Raw genomic sequence first — 9,480 nt, 5'->3', positions numbered from 1 at the left:
AGGGGTTAATTGCAAATGGACCCTTTGTATTATAGGCCAATTGCGGATAGACGCCAAGTAGTTGTGCTATAGCTCAATTGTGGATAGTCTACAAGTAATTTTATTTGTGCTGATAGATGATCTGAGTGAGTATTTTTTTATTTTTTATTTATTTTATTACTTTCAAGAGTCAAGAAGAATTCACTCAGGCGTTCTATCCACACACCTGAGCAATAATACAAGGGAGCAATAATACAAGGGGTCTATCCAGACAAATCTGTTTGAGATAGAAGGAAGGTTGGATTACAGGAATTATTAAATTGTTAGTCTATACTACACAAGTTCAATAATTTAAAAATTCACTCAGGATGTAACAACGTTAGCGAGCAGTATATCAGTAGTCAACGGCTTCCAGAATCCATCCATTACTGTACTCGTTGGTTACTAGGTTGCACAGGTACATGCACTAGACATGACAAATTTGTAAAAAGTAGGATATTGTGACACAACTATATATATGCATATTGTATAAATTTATATGTACTAAAATTAATAATTTACATAAGATCAATATTGATTATTTATTATTTATCAAACAATATTGTTTTTTTATTTACATAAGATCAATATATAAGAAGTAGATGTGAAGTGTATAATATACATCTATCAACTGTACGATAAGTGTTTTAAATTATATATAATTGAGTATACACCTGAATAAACAAATGCATATATTCAAGAAGCGTCCAGAAGGTTTGGGTGCAGACACATATATGGATACCGCTTCCTAATAGAAGTATCCGGGTAATAGAAGTATCCGGGTAACATACATTGGCTAGGATTGTCGCATCTCTCATTACAGCATCAAAATTCTGTTCTTAAACACAATAGTATATAATGTTTGCCAACCGAATTAAGCAACTGAGACTCGCAATCTGCTGATGGTACACTTATGTTCTCTTAACTTTAGGTAACATGCTTCTTGAGCTAATTGTTGCAACTAAAGCCATTTCAGAGGTAAATGATTGGCTTCAAAAAAGATAAATGATTCAGATTGTTCCAACACAAGTCATTTGGAAAGGCAGATGAAGATGATAAGGATATCAAATTTATTTACCGCTAAAATCTAAATTTATCAGCAAAGTCTATAAAAATCTTAGAGCCTTTATATCCTTAAAAACTCATGTCTGTTAATTTAGGGTCTAGGTCATGGCCACAACATATAAAGCTAATCCAAATCATCAAGTCTGTTAGCAGTTATCAGCAAAAAAAATTAAAAAAAATTAAAAAATTAAAAAAATAAATAAAGATACACACACACACGCATAAGAGTTCACAAAACGGTCATGTTTGTTTAAGTTTTTTAAAATCAAACTTTAAAAAGCACATAGAGTTTAGCATAAAAACTGTTGATTTTTTTTGTTGATAAAATCAAATAATTGTGGATTCAGATGGTGAAAAATAGAAAACAAATACACCAGATTTATTTTACGAATTTAGGCAAGAATAGTTGCGTTGTAATTGTCGATAAAGGTCGATAGTTTAGAAATGAATTTAATTGACCGTTGGTGGTCATATTATGAAACTTGCAGTTGTGACAAATAAAGCAGAAAAACCATCTTTCATGTAATTACTGTTCACCTGAAGTTAGACCTGGTAAGGGAGATCATTGTACATCATGGCCAGTTGTCCTTGTAAATTCTCATGTGGAATGTACTCAGGAGAGATTCTGTGGAACTAGCAGCAGAGGTTGACAGGTTGAGATTCAGGCAAACTGGGTGGCGGTCGACCGGCCCGGTCGACCGCATTCGTGCACATTGTTCACTGAGCTTCAGCATTGGTGGCGGTCGAGGCCGCCGGCGCCGGTCGACCGCCGCTGCGGGTTTCAGTTAGGTTCTGTTTCCAGACCCGTTTCGTTTGTGAGTTGTATTTAAACCCTAAACTCGTTTCTAGGGTTAAGCTTGGGCGATTTTGAGCTGCTGAAAGGGGATTTTGAGGGCTTCTATTGTTGGAGTCTATTGGAGAGATCAAGTGGTCTTGTTTGAGGGTTTTGGGTAAGATTTGTAACCCTAATTTGTATTCCCCTTTGATTTCATTAGTAAAGCTTCCCCCTCCTTGCCCCGTGGACGTAGGCATATTGCCGAACCACGTATATATTGTGTACTTGCTGTGATTGGTTGGCTTGTGTTCACTTGTGGTCTACTATTATTCTTGTGTGTGCTTTTGATTTGGCTAATTGGGGCTTCCGCGGCGCACAACAAGTGGTATCAGAGATCCAGGTTGGATTTGAGAGTTTTTTTCGAAGGATTCACTGTTGGGTTCTCGTTTGAAGAGTAGATCTACAATATGGGTGATACAAGTAGGGCTAGTTCAAGTGCTACTAGTACATCGGGGTCGGCTTTGACAAAGGCGATCCAAAATTTGAGCATCAATAACACTAAAATTGATGTCCCAAAGTTCGAGGGCAAGATTAACTTCGGTTTATGGAGGTGTCAAGTAATGGACGCCTTAGATGCACAAAATTTAGAGGAGACTCTTGAGTTTCAAGAGAAACCCGAGGAGATTGATGATAGGGTTTGGAAGAAAATGCATAGTAGGGCTTGTGGGGTGATTCGGTCATGCTTGACGTCGGATCTCATTTATGATGTGATGAATGAGACATCGGCAAAGAGATTGTGGGAAACACTCAATGAAAAATATTTGACAAAGAGCATTGAGAATAGGCTTCATTTGAAGAAAAGGTTCTACCGATTCAAGATGAAGAGAGGAGTTTCCATTTGAGAGCATGTTAACAACTTCACAAAGCTGATTTCGGATATGACCAATGTTGATATCATGGTGGAGGATGAAGACAAGGCGATGTTATTATTGTGTTCGTTGCCAGATGATGAATTTAGTACTTTTGTTCTCTCTATGATAAATGGACGAACTACAGTTAGCTACAAGGAGGTGACCTCGGCATTGGTGAATTATGAGCTGAGGAAGAATGATTGTGAGCCCTCCGAGAAGGCATCGGGTGATGCACTTGCAGTTCGTGGCCGTAGTCCAAACCGCCAAAAGTTCAACCGCTCAAAATCAAAGAATAGAGGTGGCCATAAAAGTGTTGGTAGAAATCAATGTGCCTTTTGCAAAGAAGATGGACATTGGAAGAATGAGTGCCCAAAGTTGAAGGATAGAGTCGGGAAGCAAAGGGGGAAAGCTGTACAAGCTTCAGAGGTGAATGCTGCCAAGGTTGTTGGCGACATTTCAGATTCAGATTCTTCCGGTTATTCTTGTCCCGCACTGCCGTCAGTTTGTTATGCCGACTCTACGGAGTGGATGCTTGATTCGGGAGCTACATTTCACATTTTCCCTAAGAGGGATTGGTTTACCAACTTTGAGGAGTTGAAGAGAGGAGACGTGGTGCTCATGGGGAACGATCACGTTTGTCCTATTAGTTGGATTGGCTCAGTCAGAATCAGAATGCATGACGGGGTGACTAGGGAATTGAAAGATGTAAGGTTCGTGCCGCAGTTGACGAAGAACCTCATTTCTCTTGGGACTTTGGAGGCATCCGGTTATAGAGTGATCTTAGAAGATGCTAGTTTGAAGGTCATGAAGGGTTCGATGGTGGTGATGCGAGGTGTCAGGGAAAACAACCTATACTACTTGAAGGGCAAGATAGTTACAGGGGGTCTGGCAGCTTCTATTACTACAGAGGAGGACACTACCACACTATGACACATGAGGCTTGGACACACAGGTGAAAAGTCCCTACAGTCATTAGCAAAACAGGGGCTACTGAAAGGTGCAAAGACCTGCAAGATGGAGCTGTATGAGCATTGCATTCTTGGGAAGAAGACTAAGGTGAAGTTTGGCACCGCAATTCATAACACCCAAGGTATATTAGACTACATTCACACAGATGTTTGGGGCCCTTCCAAGCACACATCGCTTGGTGGGGCAAATTATTTTGTCACTTTCATTGATGATTATTCCAGGAGGAATTGGGTATATACCATGAAGCATAAACATGAGGTCCTGGATATATTTGTGGAGTGGAAGAAGAAAGTGGAGCTACAGGCAGGTAGAAAGGTGAAGACTCTTCGTTCAGACAATGGTGGAGAGTATAAGAGTGATCCATTTCTGCAGTTTTGCCGGGATCACGGCATTAGAAGACACTTCACAGTTAGAGAGACACCGTAACAAAATGGGGTGGCAAAGAGGCTAAACCGTACCTTGCTGGAGAAGGTGCGATGTATGATGACGCAGAGTGGATTGGCTAGATCTTTTTGGGCCGAGGCGTTAGTTTATGCGAGCCATCTCATTAACAGGTTGCCGTGTACTGCGATAGAGAGGAAGACTCCTATGGAGCGCTGGTCTAGTTCTGTGGCTAGTGATTATGATACTCTTCGGATATTTGGGTGTCCAGCTTATTTCCATGTTAGCGATGAGAAGTTGAATCCGAGAGCGAGGAAGGCTATCTTTGTGGGATTTAGAGAAGGTGTAAAAGACTTCAAATTATAGGATCCACAAGACAAGAAGATGATCATTAGCAGAGATGTCACATTCGATGAGGCATACATGATGAAGCCTCGAGTTTCTCAGCAGGTGGAGGAAGATTAGACAGGAGGGATATCACAGCAGGTGGAGGATGATGTGACTCCACCCACTCCAGTTGGCACTGTTCCCATAGAGACTCCTACAGAGGTGACACGGGAAGGAGTTGAGATGACAGTCGGGCATTTGAGGGATACAGTGGATGGTGAGGCTCAGGAGCAGGGTGAGGCTCAGGAGCAGGGTCATGCTTAGGGGTCCATTGCAGCAGATAGACTGAGGAGAGAGATTCGTCGGCCAGCTAGATATGATGATGTCATGGTGGTATATGCTTTATCGGTGGAGGTCGTTGATGATCTTGTTCCTGCCACATTCAGGGAGGCAGAGTCCAGCCCTGATTCCATTAGGAGGAGGAATGCTATGGAGGAGAAGATGCAATCTCTTCAGAAGAACGACACTTGGGAACTTGCAAAGCTACCGAAGGGTAAGAAAGCTATTGATTGTAAGTGGGTGTATGCTAAGAAGGAGGGATCTTCTATTAGGGACATTCGATTCAAGGCCAGATTGATTGTCAAGGGATATGCACAGTGTTTGTGGGAAATTTGCAAATAAGAAAATAATGAAAGAACTGTATTTGATTTTTATTCTTTCTAACTTGTTTAGAAAAAGAATGTTTACAACTCTCTCAACTCTCAATTACAATTGGATTTCCGATTACAAAAGAGAAGAGAATGATCGGGATTCTCTCCTTTGTTTAATTCTGGGTTCTTCTTGGTAGCGATGAGATGCCTCCCTCGAATGCTTGCGCCGAGTTTGCTTCTCGTTGACGATCCGAATATCTATACTCACTGGAACAACTGTCTTGTCTGGTTGATAACTCTTGACGAGTTTAGTGATTCAGAACAAGTAACAAACCCTAATGATAGAGTTGTTTGAACCGAAAATAATTCGGTTAATAAGCCAAATATCGACGGTTTAGAGTTCCTCCGTCTGTTGATTTCCCAGACTGTATAAGGAGTCAATCCTCCTTTTCTAATTCTGGAAGATCTGATCGAAAGATCTTCTCCAAAATCCAACCTCGCCTGAAAGATCCTCTCAACAAAAATCCACCCTTGATCTGATTATCAAAAATCTGATCCTTAACTCTGTTGAGTTTGTTGCTATTTATAGGGGGATTAGGGGTGTAACTGCCCCATAATCCGCGCCTAAATGGGGGTTTAGTTACCCCATTAGTCGGGTGTAACAACCCACTAAAGCCACTCCTCAAATCGTGGGTGAAGAACAGCTTCGAAGTTGTTACGATCACGTTTGAATGAGTCAGAACCTTGACCTGCGTTCTGGCGGTGATTGAGCTGCGTTTGGCAGCGACTGACGGGCTGCGTTGGGCAGTGATGGATGAGTTGCATCGGCAGCGGTTGATAAGCTGCGTTGGGCAGCGATTGATAAGCTGCGTTGGGCAGCGATGGAGCTACGTTTGAGCGGTTGATAAGCTGCGTTGGGCAGTGATGGACGAGCTGCGTTGGCAGCGGTTGATAAGCTGCGTTGGCAGCGGTTGATAAGCTGCGTTGGCTTCCACGTCTTGATTTGAAGAGACCGTCGATTTGTAGTCTCTTTCTATCGAAGTTTTGCAAAGATCGTCATTTTGTAATCTTTACTTTAGCTCTTTGATATGCAAGAGTCGTCAGATTGTAACTCCCGATGTTGATTGTGAAGGCTGTTGAATTGGGGCTTTCATCAGTTGTCGTGAAGGTCGTCAGATTATAACCTTCAGCGATCTATGTGAAAGTCTTCAAATTGTAGTCTTCTGGAAGTCGTCAGATTGTAACTTCCATCATCAGTGTTCGATGGAGACTCAGCTATCCATTGTGATTTTTAGACAGCCTACAGAACCCCCTCCAAAGTTTTCGAAAGTTCGCGGTTGACTGGGACGAATTTTCGGAATACTTTGGATCCCAAAACTTTGCTGATTAAATGTATTCCATCGTAGACTGAGTAGAGCATCTCAGGGTTTTAGGCAAATTTTGTCGACATCCTCCTTCTTGTTTGATTCGTCAACAGTGGCTTAGACTTCAGCTTGTATGAACAGACTTTCATCCCCAGCTTAGTCAGGGAGACAGCTTCGGAAGAATCTTCTTGATCAGCTCGTCTGAGGTAAAATGATCTCGGCCGTCTGATTATTACTTGGGATATTTACCCCTTTGAAGGAGTTATTTATGTGGTAGGCTGAGTTCGATCATCAGAACGCACGTCTACATCATGCGTTCGACTGTTTGATCATGAGGGTGCGTTTGGGAGTTGAAACCCCCTCCCCCTTCATTTGAAAACGCGAGAATCACGTTTCAGGTGAGATTTTACCTAAAATCTTGTTTCGATTTGACAGCTACAGCTGTTTATAAATGGACCACTGAGGTCAAATCAAAAAGTCATTCGACTTTTCCCTTTCTTACTTGATTTCTAAACAGGGCTACTGTTCATCTTCTCCAGCGCTTCAACGGAAGAAAGGGTCCGTTCCTGAATATTCCGCCCATCTTCGTCTTCCACTCCACGGTTGCCATGGGACCCAAGAAGAAAATGGCCTCCAAATCGAAGACCGCCCAAGCTCCGGATGTTCCTTTGGCTAGAGCCTCCGGGGATGATCAAGTTCTCACGCCTTCGTCGCTAGTTCCTTCAACCAATGGTAAGATTGACCCATTGGAAGTCGATTTGACAGATCTCTCATTTTCGACCCTTGATTGGCGATCCGTATTCCAATTAAACGTATGGCTAGTTCCATCGTTCCTAGATTGAGCCATTGGGGGTGGGTTCAGCAGATCTCCCATTTTCGACCCTTGATTGGCGATCCGTATTCCATCTTTAAACTCGAGAGATAATTCTCAGTGTTTACCAATTAAACGTATGGCTAGCTCCATCGTTCCTTGTGTTTAGAATTTTGGATGCAGGTTGAGACCCTGCGTTCGGGTTTCCGAACGCATGTCCGAACCTTGCGTTCAAAATTTTAGAGACCTTGCGTTCAATAATCCGAACGCAGGTCTAAAGCTTGCGTTCGAAACTTTAGATACGGGTTGAGACCCTGCGTTTAATGACCTGGACGCCAGTCTGAGCTTTATATTCTTGAGTTGGACTTCTTCTGACTAACTTTTCTATTTGCAGTATGCTACTCCAAAGAGCCTCTTTCTTTCAACCACTACTTCGGTCATGCGGGAGGTGCGGAGAAGAATACAATCTTCAGCTTCGCCTTTGAATATCCAGTGTTTCAGAACACCCACAAAGAACGGTCGAAGCTCATCACTCAAGCCTTTCCTGAGACTCTCAGGTCTTTGGTTACAAATGCCAAATTCGAAACCGCAGAGCGTGAGATTTTAAAGAAGCCGTCCTTCCTATTCGGGGATTCTGTAAAAATGGACCCCAAGCGGATGTCCGAGGGGAATTACAAATGGCTGAAGGTAGTCAACAACCGTCGTCTTTTCCTTCCCAATTTGGAGCGGATGTGGCCGATTTCTTATTATCAGTGCGCTTCTATCCCGCGGTCGATGAATTGGGAACTTGTTCAAGACCAAGGCGGTGTTGCTACGGGGCACATCACTCATCGGGGTACTCATCCCGCTGGTTTCAATAATTTCATGGCTTTGAAGCCAGGTTTATTCCAAAAAGAGCACCCTGTCGGAGAGTCTGCTAAGTTAGCGGAGGTGTTTATCAGAACATTTATTTCTGTCAAAGGAGAGTTCCCTGCTCGGGATTTCAGGGCCCCTACTTGGGTTCACTCCAGTGATGCGGACTGGTGGGCCCGGATGATAAATTTCGTCTTGGAGGAACTAGAAGAACCTTTGAGAATTTCGGATTTGAGAGTTCCTATACCAGCCACTCGATACGGTATTCCTCCGAATTACAGCGGACTCTTCGCTATGCTGGAATTCTACAACCCTCACACCGGCACCTTTTTCACTCCAGTTGGTGAGCTGGGCTTCGCTCTCCACGAAATGTTTGAGATTTCTGGACTGTCTTTTGGGGAATTGCCTTATGAGGAGTTTGTTCCCGGAAGCAGGGAATTAGAGATCCTGAAAAATGGTGCTCCCGAAATCTACGACACTTACTGGGAATTGATGTGCCATTTCCAGATATGTGCGCAAATTACTGGGAAAAGAGCAAGCGGCGTGAAACAAGGACAATGGGCGGAATATCTTTTCCACAATCTGTGGGACAAAGAAGCTGAGGTGACTCGCTTAGCGGCCAGTACCCTTGAGGAAATCACCGAACGTATCAATGACGCAACTTCTCATTATACTTGCGAGGTTGAGGAGGATGTCTTCCCGGCGTTTACCACGTTTGAAAGTTTCCACTATCAGGCAGAAGTTCCAATCTCCGACATGGCTTTGTTTGCTGGTTTTCTAACTCTTTGGTTGAAGCGTTGTGTGGTCCCCACAAGGCCAGTGGATGCTATTACAGTAGAAGTTTTATACCCTGCTGTTCTACTGGCTTATGGACGACCTTTGAACCTTCTTTCAGCCATGGTGTGCTGTTTACAAAGTGGCTTGCGGGAACTATCTTCTGAGTTCATTGCCGTCAAGAAAGTGGATTCTGACGGGACGACCGTCATTCAAACCCCAACCCCTCGGGTGCCGATGCCGTATATTTACTTGGTATCTTGGTTTGTGCTGCACTGCCCTCCAATAATGACGACTCCTGAATCAAATGACACCTCAACCCCTCTTGTTCAGCAATTAGAAACTTCTGACTGGGCTGGTTGGTACCAAGTTAAATTCCGTGAAATTTTGAGACGGGATTATAATTACAAGATTGCTGTCAAGTTTCCCGCCTTCGAGGGTGGCGCGTATGGAGAACTTCATCAAGACTCTCCGGGGCCGAATTCTTTCACCATGCTTAGCAAGGGCGCTTTTTGGTGGCTCATAAACATTCGTCCGGGCTATCTTATTTTTCGACAAGGGCGGAAATGCTTTATTGAACCAT

Source organism: Asparagus officinalis, chromosome 5, assembly GCF_001876935.1.
Source record: "Asparagus officinalis chromosome 5, Aspof.V1, whole genome shotgun sequence".
NCBI classification, from domain to species: domain Eukaryota; kingdom Viridiplantae; phylum Streptophyta; class Magnoliopsida; order Asparagales; family Asparagaceae; genus Asparagus; species Asparagus officinalis.
This window is presented reverse-complemented; position numbering follows the sequence as displayed.